The following is a 22978-nucleotide window of genomic DNA, read 5'->3' on the forward strand; positions in this document are numbered from 1 at the left end:
ACTGTGTTACGTATCTGCTGTTTGTCTGTAGGTTGCTTAGAAGAGACAAATGAAGAAAAGATGGATTGGTGGCATGAAGTCCTCATACACCAGCTTCCCAAGACTACTCAGTTTCCAATACAGACTTTCTAACCTCTTGTGAACGTTCCAATCTGTGTGCTACTTGGAGATTGGAGCATATCGACTTAAACACACCACTAAAAAATAACTTGATAATCTGTTAAGTTGAAGGTCAGTCCCAGATATGATCTGGTACTTAAGAAAGTATCCTAACAGTATAACACCTCAGTCCATGTACCAAATTCAGGCACAGTCCCTAAAACAGCATATAGCAGCTTCCAAGGCAACAAGGAAATTTGGATTCATTCATTTTACAAATTTTGTCAAGCAACTATTAGGTCCCAAAACTTGTCCATAGGTTAATTATTAGCAAGCAAGATCAATTCTTCTGCCTCATGGAGCTCCCTGTGTAGTGATGGACAGAGACAATCATGCAGGCATTTGGGATAAGCTGTGATGTATACCAAAGTAGAGGAAGCACATGATGCTTTGAGAGCTAGTAGGGATAAAGTGTGGACTCCAGTCCACCAAGCAATCAACTTCTTTTCAAAGCCAGGAAATGAGAAGACCCCTCATGTGTCCAGGGCAACTTCATCTCAAGACTCAACATGTAGAAAATAACCCAAGGACAAGGGAAAAACAAGGCTGTTCTAAGTTCAGAATGGGATCAACTGAATAATCTATCTCTACCATTCATGGAAGAAGATTTGGGTGAGGCATGATTCTCTTTAGCAGTCAACTATATATGCCCAATGAGCTTCTCTTCTTAGTTTTTCTCTGTGAACCATCCATCAATTTTACTTATTTGGTTTAAACTTACTTATATTGCAGTTGGTACCATTTTGGGGAAGCATGTTCCTAAAAATTACACTGTTGAGTGAAGTGAGAGGCAAGGTAGAGGGTGATTTCTGTTTCTTTTTGTCTCCATGACTAGTGCTTTTTTACTCTATTAAGGAGAACTGAATGTAAGGTAGAAGGCCACAGATGGCTCAATTCAATAGGATGATGTGGTGGAGCAAGAGCTAAATTATGAGAAAAATAAACACTTGTATTTTCATTCAAAATAACTTAGCCCACGGTCTTTGTACCGGGCCATAAAGCACCTCCAAATTCCTGATGTTTAATCGACCCCTGAAATTTAAGAGTGAGTTGGATCATTTAGCATTAACACTCACTAAGATCCATGTACATTGAGAAAATGTGAGCATTTTTACTTCAACTGTGAAGAAAACAGCCATTCCCTAGTGGTGTGACAGCTCCATTCCCTATACAGACTCAAGCAAACTAGGTCTAAGGCTGGCCTTAGGGCCAAGCCACAGCGAAAGAAGTGCCCTTTGAAATTACAAGGAGAAGCAAGTCAGACCTAGCTTGGGTTTCCCCAGCCAAAGCACATTCCTTTGTCCAGGACTCCCTTTGGGGAGGAAAGAAAAAAGGAGAAGCCTGAAGCCTGCAAGTTGCTTAGTTGCCAGTTTTTACCCAATTCTCCAATATCCCCAAAGTTCCCTCCTCCCTACAAGCCGAGAGCCACAGCTACCGAGCAATTGAAATGTCAGTGAAGCCAGAAAGTTAAAGCCTCCAAGAGAACAACTCAGGTATGTATTTCAGTATTTGTCATTCTGTCTCCTTTTGACTCTTGGTCAGTGGCTATAACTCCATATTCCATGAACAGAGATGTCTGCATTTTCTGGCATTTTAAATGTTCTTTTCTGTGAATGATCCTCTTTTGGGCTAAGATCAATGATTATATTACAATGTAGCTTTTATTTACTTTTGTTCTTTATTCTTATTTTCTTTTTTATTTTTTGACTAGATTTTCTTCCAGATCTACTCTCGGATTGTGTTCAAAAGTAAGGTAAATTGTCCCTGATAAATTTCGAAAAGGATCAAACAATTAGAGGCATATGGGCTTCTTTCTGCTCCCAGGCTTCATTGCGTTTGCACCAACATGTAGATCACAGGCTTTCTCTTTCCATCACTATGATTAACAGAACGTGATGGTCTGGTTCAGACTAACCTTTGCTAACAGGGCTTACAGTCACTCTGGAATTCCTTCATGACTTCTCTTCTACTGAGAAATAGTCTCTAAAAAGGAATGGAAGAGGACAGTTACCTCTATTTTAATCAAACAGTATGAAAGTAGTTATTGTAACATTGTACAACTTGCCAAACATGGATATTTTCCTTCAAGAGTGAATACATGAATCACTATGAGGACCCTGCCCTGCCCTGAATAGCAGATAGGTAAAACTGGCAAGCTTTAAGCCAGCCGTGTGTATACCATCAGGACAGTCCCATACAGGGAGCATTTACAAAGTGTTACAGTCACCCAATTTGAAAAAGATGAAATCCCCGGGTGCTAGGAGTGTCCAGCCTGCAAGGGGAGAGAATTTTGCAATGAAACAAAAAGAGTAAATGAGTTGTGCGAAGGAGCTGAAAGACTGTAAGCAGTCAGAGGAGGAGGAGGAGTATATATCTTAGAGACATATTAGGATCATTTTACATAGAAAGTGAGAAATGAGTTTGGCTTTGAAATATAAGGAGTTTTCTATGCAAAACAGTGAGAAGGCAACCCTAGAAGAGAGAACAGCCTGTCAAACAGTGAAGTGTTATTTAAAAAGGTAAAGTCTAAAGGAAACAGAAGTCCTGGAGCCTCGTAGGTATAGCAAGACATGGGCCATCACAGTATTAGCTGCTCACCATGGAAACACCCATGTGAAAATTGGCAGATAACCCAACATTAGAAAGTTATTGGGAATTTGAACTCAAGAGAATCTCTTAAAATTCAAAGCACCAGTCAGCTCTGGCCAGTCAGCTTTACTGATCCACAAGTTTATTACCCAGTCACTTCAACTCTTCAAAATAGAGTCAAGATCTATAAAGACTTCCTAGCCATTAGTGAGTTTCCCTCAAATCCCTAGCCTAAAGCTCTTGCATGGTCTTCATCAGACAGGGCCTCAAACACTTACTAAGGGTCTCTGTGCTTAGGCTGAAGATAATTCTAGTGGGTCACACTTATCTTCAGTGATGTGAAGCAATAAATTGAAGTAAAAGGTAGAGCTGTGAAATTGACTTTGACAATGTTAATAAATAATATTTAAAATTAAAGAAAGCAAAAATCAAAAAGAAACCACTAAAGAAGTAGAAAAGCCCAAAGATTTGACAAGATGAGTCTTAGTTTTCTTGACTGATAGACATCCAGTGCTTGGAGTTTTAGAGCAGGAGGGTAGCAAGTTTCAGTGACAAAATCTGGATAAATATTTAAAAGCAATGCCTTATTTTCATGATGGTGCTGACAAAAAAAAAACCTCCATGTTTTTAAAAATATTTTTCTAAACACTACAAAGTCTTGATGCCATAATTTGAAAACAATTTCTAAGAAATTGCATGCTATCAAATTAACATTGTTTAAATTAGTGGTCCTTTTCAGAAATGAATTTTTCCCCTCAGGAAAAATTTCTAGGCATTGGGAAATGCCTAGAAATATTTTTGGGTATCTAAACTATTTGTTATGGTTTGGCTCTGGAATATTCCCCAAAGGCTCATGTGTTGAAGGCCTTGTCCCCAATGCAGCAATTGCCATTAGTATACTTTTCCATGACAGTTGTGTATTACCTTACAACAATCATCACTAATTAGAAGTCCCCTTTATTCCTCCATTGATCAAAATAGTATGTACCTTATTTTATAGGAAACCTAGGGATACAATAATATAAATACACCAAATGTATTAGTACATCAATTACTTTATTTAAAGCCAACCCAAAAATAAAAGAAGTAGCAGCCATGAGTACTGAGCTATTCTCCTGAGATGTATCTAACCTTGTATTGGATAAAAAGTTACTCTGGGATGAAGGAAGGAATGTTTTACAAGATCCTCTAAGTCATAATGTGTCCCTAAAGCTGGAGCAAAGGGACCAGAAGAAATACATGATATTTCAGCATCCTGCCAGAACACAGGGGAAGTTAGGACAGCCTCATGGCCAAGCCTCAGTATGATTTCTAAAATGATATCAGAGCTACCCTATTTGGAGGACCTTACCAGCTGATATCTGGCACCAGCACCATGGGACACTAGGAAAATTAAGGATTAAAAGGTGCTGGAGATACTATTTGACCTGGGTATTGATAAATGAGTTTTATGTATTCACACATTGTTATACATCCTTCTATTCATGAGCTCAGACAGTTTTTAAACCACAGCCTAAAACGACAACTTCTAGGCTTTAACCCTTTCTCTAAAGATTAATATGGAGATTTATCTTCTACCTCTTTCCTAAAGTCTGATATAAAATATAATAATAAATAACATCCCTATCAATCATTAGAATTAACTCTCTTCTCCTAGTCAGAATCCCCAATAACATGCAACTATTGAGGTGATTGGGGTACCTTATTTGGACTTCTTCAAATCTGTATGATTGGTCAAGAATTCTTGGGAACCTTGCTTTCTTTGTAATATAATTGTTATATATTCTCTTCTAAGATAAAACAATGATCAAAATTTAATTTGAGTTTATTCTTTTTCAAATTAATCAATAAAGGTGTTTCCCTTTTTGTTAACTTCAATTCCTATTTTAAAAATCTTATAATTTTTCTGAATATGTACGTCACTACCATTTATATTCATCTTTGGTTTGCATATATACATTTTGCTTCCCACTAATGGACAAAAGGATTGAAGCTCCCGTTAAGAACTGTTATTGATTTGGATTTCCCTCAATTGTCTCCCACTGCAAATCAAAAAAGCTTGATGAACTGAAGATGACTTCGGAAAGAAGCAGGAGGTAAAGTCAAATGATCAATGTGTCACTAAGATCTCCTTTCTTCTTCTTGTTTATTCTAATTCAGGAACTTAGGGTGAGTTCTCCTTGATACAAAAGTCAGAAGTATTTAGAGACAGTTGGTTTCTGAGAGGTTATGTTTTTTTTCAAAATTTGCATTATTTTTTTGGATCACAAAAATAAGTCCTTGCATTTGAAAAAGTTAAACAACCTGATTGCTGAGCAATCCATCACTAACCAGAATCCCAATCACAGCTCTAGTGCCAGAATCCAATTCCAGACCTTCCCCAGCTGTGCCCCACCTTCCAACTCCTAGGTTATTTTCTTACATGTCTGGCAATCAAAGGAAGACCCTCCTCCAACCCACACCTAAACCCCCAAGGATGCAGTGCAAATCGGTGCCCTACTTCCCAGTTGGTATAGCTGCTGACTGGATGGGAAAGCTGATTCCCAACTCTAGAGGTGGCAGGAAAGAGAAGCAGGCTTTTCTGCATAGCTAGATTGTGACAGATCCATGTTCAGCTCTCAGGGAACACTGTCTGATCTGTCTGTAATGAGTGACAGCTGTGACAGGTGTAAATACCCCTGTGTTGTAAATTTCATGAAAGCAATACACCTGGGCCATCTGGCTCAGCACCGCAGCCTGCTGTGAGCTCCTCCTCCACATCCCAACTGCTGGAGGAAACACAATGCAAAGCCAGTGCCTCCACAGGAAGGACAAGCCCGGGCAGCAGGCAAGGCCTCTAGATCAGCAAAATAATCACAGCCACGGTGCTGAAGCATTGATTGTGCCACAGTGACTGCCTGAGTAGGTTTTCTACTTTTTTTTCCTTTTCAAACAGGGTCTCACTATGCTGCCCAAGCAGGCCTCGCATTCCTGGGCTCAAGCAATCCTCCTGCCTCAGCCTCTCAGATTGCTGGGATTACAAGCATGAAGCCACCAAGTCTGGCTCTCTGAGTTTCTTTTCTTTTTTCTTGTTTGTTTTTTTTTGTTTGTTTGTTTTTTTCAATTATCAATTTATTTACTCTTCTGAATGACTCTATAACGTAGATAATATCCTTATATTATTGACTAAGACACAGAGAGGTTAAATGGCTTGATCACTGTCCTGAGCTAATCAGCAGCTGGACCCTAATGTAAACCCAGGTCTGTCCACTCCAGAGATGGAGATTTTTATTACTATACTAAAACATTTTTAGCCTTTGTTTCCTCCCTGTGCGCCAAGAGGTTGGTAATAAGGGTTTATTAATGTTAGAAAAATCAGTGATCTGTAAACTCTCAGCCCTAGAAAGTCGAAGCAGAACATTTTCTTAGCCTTTTAGAGGCTGCTGTGGGGCCAGACATAATAGTTAAACAGCTGGAAGAGTCACTTTAATGACTCACCACAGCTGTACTTTTTTTTTTCTTTCTTTCTTTTTGGCACTGGGCTGTTTGGATTAAAACATGGAAAATGTCATGAAATCTTGTAAAGAGAAGAGTGAAAAAATTACAAGGGAAACTGGATTCTGAAAGGCACTGGGATACGATGACAGACACAAGCCATCACAGGGGTTAATCACAGTGGGTATTACACCACACCTGTCCAAAAGCAGGGTCCTGGAAAGCATGAGGCACTTCATGCCAAACGCCACCACACCTTTCCGGATCAAGTCACTGTGTTTAACCACTAGTCCTCAGGTCATCAGTGTCAGCCATGGAGACACAGAACTGACATTTTAGAGGAATTCTCTTTCAGAGAGATGAGGCTACAAATAGAGATCATTGCCACACAGGATTCAAGGTCTATGCAGCATTTGGAAACTGAAACAGCAATGCAGGAAAATTATAAAGGACAACTTGGAAAAGTATATGATGTTTAAGGAGTTCTCAGGAAAATCCTATTTTAAGAATCCATTACAGGTGCAGTTGTTTTTGTGCATCTGACAGTGACAACCTCCATTTCTACACATCACGTGTCCAGGCAAAAGGTGTTCATGGAAAATGTGGCTGTGTGGTTTTACAGTGCTCCCTGTTTGCTCTCCTTTCCTGCCAGGTCCTGTTTTCCCCAGCATCGCTGGGCTGCCAATAAAGTCTGGTTGTCAGTTTCAGGTTCAATGCCGCCTGATCCCTAAGCCAATCCTTCCAAGCCTTATGGAACATCAGAGCTTGCCCCATCTCATGGAGGTTTAGAAAGATGTCTTAGTTTGGTAATTAACATTCCTTAATGTCATTACCATGCCTATCAACCCGCAAAACAGTCATCACTGCTACATAACATAGCACTTCAAAACTCAGTGGGGCAAAATAACCATGCATTTATCTGGTCACTCTTCTGGGCATTAGCAGTGAGGGTGAGGTACAGCAGGGACAGTTGGTCTCTGCTCATATGGCATTGGGTGGGCTTCTTTCTGTACTCACAATCTGTTGGCAGGTCAGCTGGTTTCACTCACGTGACTAGCAGCTGCTTGGGGCAGGTGGTTAAGTCACCTTGTTTCTCTTGCATGTGGCCTCTCCTCTTCCAGTAGGTTAGACAGGGACATCTTTTTCGGGATCACAGAAGCATTACAAGAAAGCAGAGCAGAAGCTACAGTGTTCTGATGAGGCTTTGCTCCAGAGTCAGGCAGTATAACATCCAATGTGTCCTATTGTGGAAAGAAAGTTCCAAGGTCAGTCCAAATTCAAGGTATGGTAAAACGGATCCACCTCTTAGTGGGAGGAGCTTCAAAGATTCGTGAACATTTTAAATACACCACAATGTCAGGTGATACCCTCTGCTATGTGTATCCACATCCTTCAACTGTGATATTTAATCCACTTTCTGATGGACACTAGTACTCTACTATATCTGAAGTCCTGCCTGAGTCAAAACCTGGTGGACTTTGGCTGGCTACCCCCCGCCCCCGCACCCGGTCCCTCAGAGAATAAATTTGACCCCAGATCCTACCCACATCCTATTTCAAACAGAAGTGCATTCCAGTCATGGCAAAAAATCTCTAGTGGCCTCCATAATTATTCATAAGATCAGTACGAAATAATTCATCCAACAAATGTTTACCAGGCTCTTGCTATTTGTCAATAGATTCTTGAGAAGTTCCTGGTCTTTGGAAAAAAAAACAGTTATGTCCACAGGTAAATTGCATTGTAATGTAATAATTGTGCTATAGAAATATAAACAATTAACTGACCACCACCAGAATCCAGGGAAAACTTGACCAAAAGGGGGTAATTGGATTTTTAAGGATGAACAGGAGTTTGCCAGTTGCAAAGTAGAGAAGGGACTTTCAGGTTAAAGAATATGTAAGGTTATGATAAGAGACCTGGTCATATTTAGAAAAGCCTAAATCCTATTTTATATGGACATGAAGGAAGGGACTGAGATCGGGCTAGGGAGTGGGCTTGAGTCCTTTGAGGAAGCACCTAGGCTGAAGGGTTCATATTTTATCCTGCAGGCTAGAATCCAGCTGGTAGGTGTTCTCAGACTTGGCTACTCCTCAGAATAACCGGGATGTCAGCCCAGACTGATGAATCAGGAGAGCCTTGGAGCCTGGGAGTCTGAGCTGCTAAAAACTATCCTGGTTTCTCTGATGACCAGCCACGTTGGGAAGCACTGCCATCATCTAACAGAGGAGTTCCCAGAAGAGTCTAAAGTAAGGAAAGTGATGTGTTTGCATTTAGATTCTGGGAAAGTAACCCCTGCAGCAGAATAGAGTAGAGGGGTAGTGAGGAGAAAATGAGAAAATCACTGGCTAGCTATTGAGGTGACCTAAGTATGAAAGAGAACAGTGCTCAGAGTCTGAACCAAGGTGTGTGTCTGTGGGGAAGAGAAGGGTCAGAGTACAGGGGCACTTCTGTGGAAGAAGCACTAGAATTTTATGAGGAGGAAGGTGAGGTAAATAAAGAGGAGGGAAAAAAAACCTGAATTTTCTGACTCTGAAGTATATAGAGAGGAATGCCATTAGCTGAGGTTTGATATTTAGAAGTGACCTGGGGGAGAATGAGAAAGCACTTCCCTTCAGACATGCAGAATGTGGGCTGTCAACTAGAGAGCAAGATGGATAGATCCATGTGATGGTTGGAAATGTGTATTTGAAACTTTAAAATCAAGTAAAGAGTCCTAAACTCGAAGAAATCAACAAAGTGATGGGAGCAGAAGCCACAGCACTGAATAAGATGACCGGGCATCATACAGAGTGATTCTTAAACTTTGAAGAGAATTAGGATCATCTAAGAAGGCTACTAAAAGACATACTCCTTGGACCTTTCCCTGAAGATTCTGACTCGAGTGGTCAGGGATGTAAGGGATGGCTATTTGTAACCAGATGTCCAGAATCATAGTTTGAGAAACTAATGTAGACAGAACATGGGGCTATGTCTGAGACAATTCCCAAGAGCTCCAGCAGATGAAAGAAGCAGAGAAGGAGAATCCAACAATAGAAACTGTTGTGGACTGAACTGTGTTCTTCCAAACTTTGTTTGTTGAAGTCTTCACTCCTAATACCTCAGAATGTGACTATATTTGGAGACAGGACCTTTAAAGAGGTAACTAGGGTAAAATGAGGTTATATGCATGGGTCAATATGACAAATGTCCCTATGAGTAGAGAAAATTTGGAAAGAGATATGCACAGGACAACCACATGAAGACACCAGAAGAAACCAAAGACAGGCCTCAGGAGAGACCACCAGAGTTAACCCAAAGGTTGTACCTTGCACTTCCAGCCTGCAGAACTCTGAAGAAATAAATTTTTGTTGTTAAGCCACCCCATCTGTGTACTTCATTATGGAAGCCCTAGGAACTATTACATAAGATGAAATGGCAGAAAAATCAGAGATAAAAACATGGGAAAATTATTGGGGATAGCCGGTAGCTCAGTGGTAGAACACATGCTTAGCATGTGCAAAGCATGTCCAAAACCAAAAATAAAAACTAAAAAGTTAGTAAGTTAAATTAAATAGAAAAAGGAAAGAAGATATACTAAAACAATGAGGGAAGGACAGTCCAGAGTGTCTGATTCTATAGAGAGATCAAAGATGATGAGAACCAGGAAAAAAGGCAATTGCTGAGTGATCCAAGCAAAACTAGCATCAACATAATGATAAGGCACAAAGCAGATTACCAAGTCAGGCTGATTGGAAGTTGAGGAAACAGTTAAGTGTAGGATCCACTTTCCAAAAGTGTAGTAGTTCTGAAGTGGGCTTTAGGCTAATGCCTTGAAGGCAAGGCACATTTGAGGGGAATGATTTTAGGAAGAAAGAGTTGAACATATTTGGAACCAAGAAAAAGAAACCAACAGATAAGATTTTACTGAACACTTATGAAGAAAAAAAAAAACAAGGCAAGGGGCAATCAGAAAGCTAGAAACAAGCCAAAACATAAGTTCAGATGATAAGAAAGGAGAGGAAGAAGGAAGAAGAAAGAGGGGGAAGAAGGAGAAGAAGAAAGTAAGTGAGAAGGCACAGGAGGAAAAGGTTACATTTTTTTTCCAACGCAGAAGAGAAAAGATCCATGATATGATAAATAACTTTGAGACGAAAGATTGGGCAGGAGGGAGTTAACACTGTATTTCTGAAAATAGCCATATATTTTTCTTGGAAAGCAAAATGTGTAATCAGTGGAGAAAATCGAAGTTCAGAGGTGAGTAGATGTTATTTAGATTGAAAATGTAGGATATGTTAAATGACAATCTATATGCTTTCAATGAAGTGTGATGAGACAGAACAATCTGATTTTCTCCAATTATTAATTTTAAAAATGGTGATATTTCATTTTGATCTGCCTTTACCCTGGCATTAGGAAATGTCTTGATTCAACTAAGACATTTTTATTGGACTGATATAGTCAATGGTGAGATGTCCTTGCTTTTTTTTTCCCCCTTCCTCTTTCAGAGAGCTTCCACTTAGCCCTTAATCAAGCATGTCCAAGAAGCAAGATCTAACTGCTTTTTTCCCCAGGTATTTGGGGTCAAAAACAGGACCTTCTGCATGCTAGGGAAATACTTCACTGTTTAGCTACATTCTCAGACCTATCCACTTTTAACTGAGTGAAGGTCTGTCCATTTTCTGAGCACTCTGATTCTAACATAGTTTCTTTTTACCTTGTGACAAAGGAGGAAAAGCAGAAATGAGGTAACAGCAGAAATCAAGTGTGGTAAGACAATTATATCCTCCCAATCAGTCATCCTATCTTTAGTTCTTAAGTTTCTTCTAAGGACCCAGAAATTTTCTTACAATCATTATGTAGACTAGAGAGCCCTACTTGTTTTCTAATATAAAAAGTGCCATGGATGGTCTAACATTATTAAACATAATATAAAATATTTTCAACAGAATAGAACAAGATCTCACATGACCTCAGTAACAACATTTTTATACTCTATTCATTTGAGTGAGGTCAACAAATAAATTTGAAGGACCCTGTGTGATGCGCAGACACAAAGCAGGCTCTGATATTGAGTTTCTCTTCCATTGTCCAAGGCTTCAATGGCTTCTCCTGATATCTACTCACCCAGTAACAAGAGCTTTACTTTTAGGTAGTCACTACTTATAAAGTCAGCTGTTTTAATGAGGACTCCTGAAAATTTTACAAAAGGCTTCAAGACCCAAGTACTGAATTCCTAATGATGGAATTTCAGACTCTGTGACAACTGAGTACAATTTGGAGGAAACAGGTGTTGCTTGTTGCCTGTTAATCAACTTCTACATTTTCCCTGATGTACAGGGACAGAGTTTGATCTGTCTCATGGTCTAACACTGAGGACAGTAGTTGAAATCAGGACCACCCAAGTGCACCCAGGATATTCTGGTGTCTTGCCATATCAGGGTGGCCATACCTCTTTGCGGTGCAAAAGGCATCCAGCTCCTCAGACCAGCCCATTTGTAGCTAACCCATCTACTTGGCAATCAGAAGGCACTCTGTTGAGTCTGCCAGCCTGAACCACCTGTCATGTGTCTCGCTCCCCAAACAGCTGGTGAAAACCAATATCACACTGAGTTTCAGCCCCTGCTGTGGAGCTGGACTTGGCCAGGGAATTAAACACACACATGTTCATTCAAGCTTCTTCTGACTGCAAACACATCGTGACAAGTAGCACACCATTCTGAGCAGAACCACAAAGCCTTTGGTTTTGATTACATGAAACGCCTCTGGTGAAAAAGAGCAGTTTTAGTTTTTTTTTCGTTTTTTTTTTTTTTCAACTTGGGTATGTGACTCCAGATTTTGGGCGGAGTCCCACAGACACTGTCTTACCTGGTCTCTGTGCACTGATCCCACATAACCTGAGCTGAATTCTGTCTTGAGTTAGGCCAACCCTCCAAGCAGCGGGGAATCTGAATAGGAATCTTTTCCCAGACATAGGCCAGCAGGGCTGAGATTTTCCCAGGCACAAAAAAAAAAAAAAAAAAAAAAAAGATGAGTTTCCCTCCTCACTGGCTCCATTAATCTATAAGGCAACTATTTGACATGTTGCATTCCTCTGTTGTAAATAAATCCAATGATGCGAGCCTTCCAGGTTATGGCTTTACTGTCAAGTATCAGGTGTCATGATCCCTATCGTAGCACAATAAATTTAAGGCTCTCAATCTAGAGGGGCCATCTGTCAGAAGAGCCATGCTGTTCCAGATGAACAGTCTGGCAGAACTGGTAACCTTAGAGAGAAAAGAAGTGTAAATATCAGTAATGGCATTTTTGTTTCTTCACCATGATTTTGGGTGTGCCCTATAGAGACAAGGAAATGGCAAAGGGCAGATATGGGGAAGGCCATTTTGTCATTTCCTAAACAAAGTGTTCCACCATGCTCTTGTGAAAAGCATTTACCTAAGTATGGTAACCCTCCCCTTCTGTATCCGGCATCACTCCTCCCATTCCTTAGACTTACCTTGTGGCATCTTCATTCGAGTCCTAGAAAAGCCTGAATGAAGGGAAGGACCAGTTATTTATTCATAAATGGGTAGTTAAGTCAATATGACCCTTGTTTCTATTGCATTTTAAGTCTGGTCTCTACGGGGAGTGGGAAGAAGAAAACGTTGAAATTTTTTCATTTACTTTTACCTGGGATAACGTCAGAGTTCCTTAACATTCAGTCAACAAATATGTGAGTTCCTAACATTTCTCTATTAAAATCCTAATATATCATGTAGGCTTATACAGAAAAGCATCTATCAGCAGAGAAGATGATAGACAACCAATGAATGTTTGCTGAAAGAATAAATAAGTGACTGAACCAAAGAGGGAACAAAGTAGGTATCATCATTCCCATTTGTGTTTACGGTCTCATTGCAGAAATAAAAAGAGCAGTTCCAGGAGCCCACCATGGACACTAACATCCATGGATATGCAAGTCCCTTATATAAAATATCACAGTATTTGCATATGAATTATACACATATTCCTGTATACTTCAAATGATCTCTGGATTACCTAATATAATGTGAAGGCTCTGTAAATAGTTGTTCTACTGTATCGTTTAGGGACTAATGACAAGAAAAATCATCCAGTCTCATTTTCCCTCCTCATTCCTATTCTTACAATGATCTGGCTCCATCACCTTCTTTCCTAATTCCCCACTCATGCCTTGCACACTGCAGTCTCCATAGCTCTGATAACACTGGTCTGACTAGATGACTACCCTCCAACCCATCTCAAACAGGGGTACCCTACAACCCTCTCACATCCATCCTTTCTGGGAAACTCTTTCCCTTTCTCTTCCCACACAGAATTCTGCTCTCGATTTTCTATAGCTTTTTCTTCCAGTAGGTATCCTATTCTGTACTATTTCTTTGTCATGATTATACCTCCTTCCCCAACAACCCATTAGGACAAGGATACCAGTGTCCAAGGAATGCATTTTTAGTTATATGAATATCAAGCACTGGTAACTCTTACTTCTTTGGATAAAATCAATCTTCTGTTTTCTGAAAAATCCTTCGTAACCATCCTATAAAATATGCATCTTGAAAGAAAAAGGATAACTCCACCATTTTAATTCTGTTTGTTTTGCAATTAACAAAGAACAAGTTAGGCCTTTTTTAAAAAGCTGCTAGCTGGGTTCCCAAATTGTTGACGTTTATCACTACCTGTCATCAATGGCAGGGTGGGTTTCAGGCACAGGAAAAATTATTTATAGTTACTTTGGACTTTAAAATCAATATGATTAGTTAAAGTTACTAATTCACAACTTTATTTACCTAAGGTTTTAAGTTTAATTCATAATTTTATAAAGATTTTAAAAGATTCATTCTTACATGTCTTAATTATTTATAATATTATATTATTTATAATCTAATAAATTTAATAATTATTTATAAGGGGTCTTCTACAAACTTAGTTCATTCCCTTAAGCGCCTTAAATTGCATGCATAAATTTAGTGTATCCGATTTGTTTTATATACCTCAATTGCTTCTAAGAACAAGAACCTTTTAAAAATACAAGTTTTTGTAAGTCAAACAAATTAAAGGCATAAATTTGACAAATCTTAAGTTTCATTAATATTTTAATATTGTTTACATACTTACTAAGCTTCTCAAAACTTTTGATTTAAAAGCACATTAACCATATTTAAAATTTGAATCATGAAGCCCATTTTTTAAGATATCCTGACTTTGCAGCTATTTAAATTGCTACTAAATTGTTCAAACATACACATATAAATTCCTAAATAGGATATTGTGGGTCAGATGTACTTTATCACTTATTTAACTTTCTATAACTTGTCAGGGTTAAAAGATGCTTATGATATACCAAGCAAGTGGGCGTTTCCAACTTCTTGGACCAATATTATATATTATGAACCAGAAAAATTTGGAGCTGAGGTTCAGGATTCATTCTTGTCCAAGAATCTCATGGGACTTGCTGACTCTCACTCAGCCATATAACAGTGGATCCAAAATACAGAAGTGTGGACCTTGCAGACTACATCCCTAGGTTGACATTCCATGTTATTTAGATATTCCCTGATTTGAGTCCATTTCCCTTTTCTGGCACAGTTAACGTCCTTCCCTGCTTGTTGGGATTTGGGAGGTTTGTTTTGCTTTCTTACTCTTCCATAACATTTAATTTCCTTCTGTTTGACTCTAAAGATTGTTTTAATGGCATCTCATTTGATCCTTTGGACTGTAATATATTTCATTTGATTTGGGTATATTGGATTCAATAGTAATTTCTTCTAAAAGCTACAATTCTTAAAGATAGTAAAAGAACACCCAGTTGGATTTTGCATGCTCATCTCTCGTGATTTTGTGAAACCATCTAGTTACAATACTAATCATGCTAATGACAGCAAGCACTTAAAAAGGTCATTTATCTTGCAGCTCCTGCCCTTATTTAAATTGAAACCCCTCTTTGAAAACTCCCAAGCTACCTTACCTGACTTTACTTCTTCCCATAATACTTATCATTTGCAGACATGATATGCTGCAACTTGTTTCTGACATATTCTCCCCAAAATGTAAGGACTTTCACTGATGTATCCTTTCACATAGTTAGTAAACTTTCAAAAAAGATAAATTAAGTGAATGAATGAATATAAGTGAGACTGGCTACATAAATTGTGGGACCTATTGTAAAATGAAAATATTAAGACCCGTGTTTAAAAATTATTTAAAATTTCATGAAGGTAACAGTAGAGTATTAAACTAAGCATGGGCCTTATCAAAGTAAAGAATGCCATGCAATAACACTGTTCCCACACCCATAAATCCAGCCCTGAACATAAGTAAACATGAATGTTTGCTCAACTGAATTGTGCAAAGGAATGATCTCACGTTGAACAGCGCACTTCAAATTCAGAATGCCCTTGTCTTCTGTGATCCCCTGAATGGACTACAGCATCACTCAAGGTGCCATGTTCTTCCACTATTCACACCTTACTTGGGAATCTTTGTGTCAGAATTATTCTGCAAAACGTCGTAACAGTCATTAGCACATTCTTCGACCTTCTCTATGTTCACAACAAGAACTGCCACCAATCAAAAGTGAGGAGCTAGATGACAGCTACAGAAAATATATCTCTACATCCCATCATGGTACACAAACAACCCCAACAGAGATTACAGAAATAGGTCAAGTGCAAAAGGATATATAGAAATCTACATGCTACATTAATTCTCAGTGAATAAATTATACATATGTATATACTTAAAACACATTTATCAAATAAGTATTTCTAAGATACATTTAGTTTATTACATATCCATAATTTGGTTGAAGGAAACCTTAGCAACAAGTCATTGATGCAAAACAATTATTGCTGATTTTTTGTTTTGATTTTAAACACAGGGCTTAATGAGATTTATTTCTATTAAAATTATATATTTTTATATCCTTTAAAAAATCTAAATCGCTTAATTACAGAAGTAATGAGGAATTTTACACGAGTCATAAGGATGTAAAACACTGTAGATAGAGCCAAGGAATGCTATTCCCTGGGGTGAGAAAGACAGAAAGGTCTTGCAACACAAGGGTGAGTCTGGGTGACTGCAAGGTCACCACTTGATGAGTAAAGATAGAGTCAAGACAAAAATATCAAGTCAGGAAAGTCAGCCCTGCTGGGGAGACAAACACACAAAGCATAACTCACAATTCTGGAAAAACCCCAGCCTCATTCGGGATATAAATCAGATTTGCAGTTAACCATTTGGCCATTTACCTGAGGCCAATATGATTCAGAGAATAGCAGGACCACACTTGCCTCCTTGATGGGTTCTAGAATCTTCCTTTTTCTGTTCCCTGAAAATGTATCAACCTAATGCCTCAGTGGGAAATTGAGGGGCAAGGATACATATCCCCAGGATGGGAAGTTTGTGTCACTGGACAGCACCCACATAAGAGGTAAACCCAGAGCTTTGGTAGATAAGATGCAATCTTTAAAAACATCTCTGTGGGACACACACACAAAAATATATATTTATAGGACAGGGAGTTCCTGTGCGCCTCCCAGGACACATTCATGCATCCCTGAGGTGCTGCTCCTGTCTTTACCATAACCAAGCAGGAACAAAAGATCCAATGCCAGTGTTGCTGGAGCAGAAAAAGCAGGAACTTACAGAAGTCATATCAAAACAAAGACAGCAACCTCTGAAGGTGCATAAGCATAACACAGGAACATGTTGGGAAAGAGACAGTTTAGTCCAACTCAACTCAGCCAGCACCATGATCAAGAGCAGGTCACAAGATACCCATGTGTCCTTTTCCTTGCCCCTAAAAGGTGGACCAGGATTTCTCTCTATGGTCTTCATTTACTTCATGATTATGATGGTGTGACCAGAGTTTACCAGTAAATACAATGGGCTATGTATCTTTTTTTCCTTTGAAAATAAACTGTTTTCCTAATACACAAAAAAAAAAAAAAAACTGCAATGATTAAAGAACACTGCATTAAATAATTTGCAAACCCTAAATAAATGAAGGCTACTTTCTAAAACATCTTTCAGAACAAATGGATATAAACATACCAAAAGAATTCAGCTCACAGTTAAAAAAGATTTGGAAAAAAAAATCAAAGCTTCAACATAATATAACTCAGAGAAATTTTTTTTGGCATGCAGAAGAAATGTGGAAGTACTTTGTCTCTCTTACAAACCCAGCCCTAGGCTAGACATGAAAATCCGGTAATGATAAATTAGGCTAACCCAATAAGTGGGTGTACGTACACCTGACATTTGTATCAATAGGATATACACTAGACACAATTATCCAGACTGTACTTCTGCAAGACTAGAAAAAAGATCAAAGTCCATTTGAAGTGAAAGAATTATAATTTCAAAATTAAGGGAAAAGACAACAGATTACATTGAGTAGTTCCTGTTGCCCACTATGATAAGCCCTTCAAAGTCTTCATTACTCTTTCTTCTAAAATCAACAACCAGGACAACAAAAGAGAAGGTGGCGGGTGGTGAGTGGCCCTGCCATTAGTGGGGGAGGGGAAGTCTAGTTGGAGTTTAGAAAGGAAGCAAGGTCTGAATTTCTGGCCCTACAAGAGTGAAAATCACTCAACATTTTTCTGGTTATATTACCTGGTTAACTTACCTGCCACAGATGGTCAATTCACCTAAAAAGTTTCTGTATTCCACTGGGTAAGCAATTGTGTGATCCTGAAAAATAAGCAAATGTATCTCAATTGTCCCACAATTCCTAGCACGCTTGAAAGTTCTTCCTTTATTCATTGTAATATCCTTAGTAGACACTAGAGTCGTGTATTCATATAGTTAAAGTAAAATAAGTATCTGATGAGTCAACAAAGAAGAAATTAATATGTGAATCAAAGGCACTAATTTGATGATGGTGGGTTATGGGAATGTCCTCTGGTTTCACCCTATTTTCTCCAGGTTCCCAGTCTTGCCACCTGTCTCCAACCCTCCTCCAAGACCTCTACATTCTAGAATTTCTAGGTTCTTTAATCTTATTGAGGAGAGCATGAACAAAAGAATGATGGTTGAACTCATTGATTTTATTGTGTCTAAGAAAACTTGTCAACATGGAAGAAAAATTGTCTTTCAAAATCAGGAGTAGAGATCTCTATTCCTTTACTTCTTTCTCGGTTTCATGTTACTAAAGTAACAAAGACGTGGCTGTGGCACTATTAACAGTCTGCCTTCCACCCTGCCTGCAGTTCTCAAATTGTCGATGGCATTGCAGCAAAACATAATAGTGCCACTACAATTTGATTTTATCCTACTTCCTCTATTATTTAGTTTATATTATTTCCTCAGAGTCTTTCCTTTAATTTTGCCCTGCCATGACCCTAAAATGTTCTTCTTATAATGTCCTCTTATCCTTCTTCTCTTGAATGCTCCATTCAGATGCTACCTGCTATTTTATGACTCACATACACCTTTCTGACTCTCTACCGATTTTCAAGCAATGCAGTTAGTTCAACCGTTACTGTATGCTTCCTGCTCTGAATTTCCTCTGATTATCAAGCAAGTTTTGCTTTGTCTGAGTTTCAAGTGCAGAGCTCATGATTATTTGCTAATATTCTCCGTGTTAAAATTTATTCCACATCATGTTGATTATCTCTAACAAAAAATAACTTCAAAGGTCATAGCTTTCCAACCTCCTACATACCTTAAAGCTCTTTATACAGCACATCAGTGTTAAAAGGATCAGTAGTACTTCTAACCAAATTAGGAAACTCTCTCTCAAACAACAATTGTACAACATTCTTTCATCAGGTATAATTTCATTTGCTTCATGAGTTTTCATTCATTTGCTTATTTCTGTACTTAACAAAAAATAAACACCCGTGTGGAAGTCACTTTTTAAAGTATTTCTTTTTTATAACTTCGGGAATGTTAATAAACTGAAAATAATTTTGTCTATTATAGGTATGGTTTGCATAAACTTGTAAGTGCAAATTACAGAGAAGTGGCTGCAAATGGTGACCCTGGATCCATGGTGTGGCTCTCAGAAACCAGCTCACTACTCTAATCTTCACACAATCTGAGGGTACAGCTACATTGGCTAAGTTGCTGCCTGACATAGCTGGTGTCTACAGCAGAAGGCCTCACAATTGTGTGTTGTTTACAAAACATGTTCAAGGAGGTTGGTGAGGTTCACTTGGCGCTCACTTCCATGTGTGTCTGCCTTTTGATGTCTAGAAAAGTGCCACTTGTTAACCAAATCACTCCATTTAAAAGAAACTCCCTCCGATTTGGAGCCTTGCCTGGCCAGACTTGCCTTTTCTCCTTTAACTGTATTTAAGTGGGGTCTGGTTCAACTTCAAGGCTACAAACTTCAAGGGACTTGGACAGGAGAAGGAAGGAAAGAGAATGAGCCTGGGATCCTTTTCACTTGACTCCTGTTGCTACTTGAATGTTTTCTTGGTCCATTACTATGCTTATTTTCTGTTTTAATTTTTCTTTTTCTCACCAATCAGTCCATGGATTGTTTGAGAGTGGAGTAGAACTTTTTAAAAGTAGTAATTCCAGTTGATACTTTTATGATTATTGAAAATCTAGTCCTCTAGGGTAAGCAAGGTAATTTGGGTTCTAGTCCTCACTCTGATTAAAACAAAACCATAGTTAAGGCAAAGTATCCCTTATCTGAAATACTTTGGACCAGAAATTTCAGATTGGGATTTTTTTAAATCAGTGTAGGCACATACAAGATGTTTTGAGGATACAACACAAGTCTAACACAAAACTAAATTTTCCGTTTCATATGTAACTTATACATGTGACCCCAAATAAATTTATACAATGTTTTTCCTGGGCCTGCAGTTTGACTTTGGCCCATTATGAGGTCAGATATGGAACTTTCTTTTTGGCATCATGTTAGTACTCAAGAGTTTCAATTTTGGAGCATTTCAGAATCTGGATTATTTTGGTTAGGGATGCTCAACCTGTAGATCATTTAATCATTAATTAAATTTTTCTCCTCTAAAAAGAAAATTTTAAAAAAAGAAGAAGATTAGTCAACTGTAGTGATTTACAGACACACACACAATAGTTTAAGAAATAATATAGGCATGGAAAAATGTAAGAAAAGATGAACAAAATGAATAATAAACAAATATAACTGTGGTATCAGTTGAGGTTTTAATCAGGTGCCAAGATTCTTAGCAGTCAAAGCAAGCAACATAATTTAGATTTCAACTTATCAACTCTCATCTGTAAAATTGGAAAAAAAAGTATGCCTAAATTATTAGACAATTGTGGTATAAACATTTCTTACGCGGTGTTTAAATTAATTTCTCAAAAATTTATCAAATTTTAATCTAATATTTTTAGAGTACCTGTATTGCAAGGTTACTTTTAAAGTTTGAATTTTTAGATAACTTCAAGATACTACTCTATTTAACCTGTATGTTGACATATAATGTGCTAAAAAATGGTTAATACCTCCAATTATCTCTATTACCAACAGTGGCTAGCAGCCAATTTCCATGTGACTTTTTTTTTCTGTGAAGAATTTGAAATCTTAAAAAATACCTTCCATTATTCATATAAATCTTGGAAAAAATATATTCCAATGAATATTGTGCAACAAAAATATCTTCACTGTGTTGTTTCAGTGGTCCTACATTATTTCTAATTCATATTTTATATAAGAGTTGGAATATGCCATATTTTGCTAGTAATTTTCATTAAAGAAATAATCATTTATCATTTGTTACTTTTACTACAAAGGTCACATGTACACAGTAAATACATAAACCTACTACCTGCACACATACACACACGAACACGCTCATATATACATACATACGAACACACAGTAATAGCTAGAGAAGGTGGTTGAAATGTTCACAGATGACAAATTACAACTGTGAGATTGGTGAATTTATTCACAATGCATTCGATTCATACAAACACAAAGGAAACTGATTCACACATCTCACATTAGCCTTATCATACTCCGTAGCTTAATCTGCACACTAAAAACACGTTGTTTTTGTTATTTCTCTACTCTTTCACATGAGCCAAAATTAGACAGCTGGGCATTGCCCTGTCAGACCCCATCATGCTTTGAAAAGAAACTTTCACAGTCCATGAAGAAAGATTAAATTACTTCTCACTGCATTATAAAGTTTTTATATTTTGGAAGAAAATACAACTTCAGAAAAGCCTGAAAGGGGCGACTGTTAGAGCTAAAAATTGTACCTCTACTGCTGAAAAGTAGGGATGCTACATAATCTTCCTTTCAAACTTGCTTCTGGGAATGTCTTTAATGTTCTTTGGTCATGTGCTTGGGCTCTGCATTGTTCCTCTCTTGGCTGGCCTGAAAGTCTGTGTGACTCTGTTTAATAAGCATGAGATAGTAACAATCACACCAGATTGTTCATCTGTAACTTGAGATTCCTGGAAGAAAAGTACTACACAGTAGCTATAGTTGAATTTCTTTCACAACAGAGGAGGTATTTCTCAGCCTTTCTCTCCCCCGCCCACCCAACCCCCTTCCTTTCCCACCCCCCCCCCCTGTCTTTTGCAGTACCAGGGTTGAACCCAGGCCCTGCTTTGTCTAAATGGCATGTCAAAAGAGTTAGGCTTTAGAGTTTGGCAAGTATGGTTCAATCCCAAGACTGCTACTTGTTAATAGTGAGAATTTAGGCAAACCACACTGAGCTTAACCTTCCTCATTTTTACATAAGGATAACATTACGTACCCTACAGAATGCATTTGAGAGTGGCTGACTTGAAATGGACTCTAAAATATTAGTTTTCGCTTTTTTTCTTGTTGCTCATGGCATTCAAACAATTATTTCAGGGAAAATAATGCCTTATGTAGACAAAGACATTATTTTTCTTTTATTTTTCAACTCTCTAAGTTAGAAAATCATAAAATCTCAGAAAAACTTAATAACAGGTTTTTTAACAAAATCATTTTTTTATTCCTAATAACACTGTTAATTGATAAGAGCATCTTGGTCAGTTCTTGATTTTTGCCCAGTAGAAATCCATCAGTTACTTATTGAATAAGAAATGAAAAGGAGAATGTAATGTCTTATCAACTTTTGAACATTTTTGTTGGTTTAGAATGAAAGAATGTTACAGAACTTGGAACCCTGCTCCCTAGCACTATAATAACAAAAATCAATGATTATATTGACAACATGTAAAGGCAATATTTGTGAATTGTGTGTTTCTAGTCTTAATTTTGACATGGTTTTGGCTTGTGCTACATAACTTCTGTGCAAAGATATCTGGGTGGTTATGGTAGTCTATCTAAAATCTTGCAGTGGCAAAAGGGCTTGCAGCTGTAGCATCCTTCAGATATACTGCAGGACCCCTGTCCATAGGATAGCGGTCATGTCTTCTCTTTTACCTGGAATTTAGTGGTTCAAGTAGTTGCATCGTATCCTCCAAATTTGAGCCAATAGTCTCACAAGTAAACTTAAAACAATTTACAGTGCCATATATTCCTGAAAACTTTGATGAGGCTTATCTTTGTTTGGAACTGTTATTCACTCATTAAGTGGCTGGTGCATGTTAGACTTAACTTATGCTAAGAACCACTTCCATTGTTACAGTCTATTATATTTATATAGATATCGACCACTTTATAATGTGGAGCTCCCAGAGAAAGCTGAAAATTTGGGTATGTAGTTAAATGGTTGCTCTACATTTTACTAAATGCTCAAATACTAATAAATAGATTTTGTCAAATAATCATTTTCAAAGACACTTTCATGTAGAGATGTGACTCTAGTACAATGGCAGATGC

The 22978-nt window shown here is 38.0% G+C and overlaps 1 long non-coding RNA gene across 1 annotated transcript in view; it reads right to left on the minus strand.

Annotated features, from left to right (window-relative positions):
- Window positions 1-6048: 6048 nt before the first annotated feature.
- Window positions 6049-22978, minus strand: part of LOC306642163 — a 59167-nt gene continuing 42237 nt past the window's right edge. The window contains exon 4 of the long non-coding RNA XR_013758411.1: window positions 6049-7463. This is a non-coding gene — a long non-coding RNA (uncharacterized lncRNA). The remainder of the gene's footprint in view (window positions 7464-22978) is intronic.

This window comes from Sciurus vulgaris (assembly GCF_902686455.1).
Source record: "Sciurus vulgaris genome assembly, chromosome: 12".
NCBI lineage: Eukaryota > Metazoa > Chordata > Mammalia > Rodentia > Sciuridae > Sciurus > Sciurus vulgaris.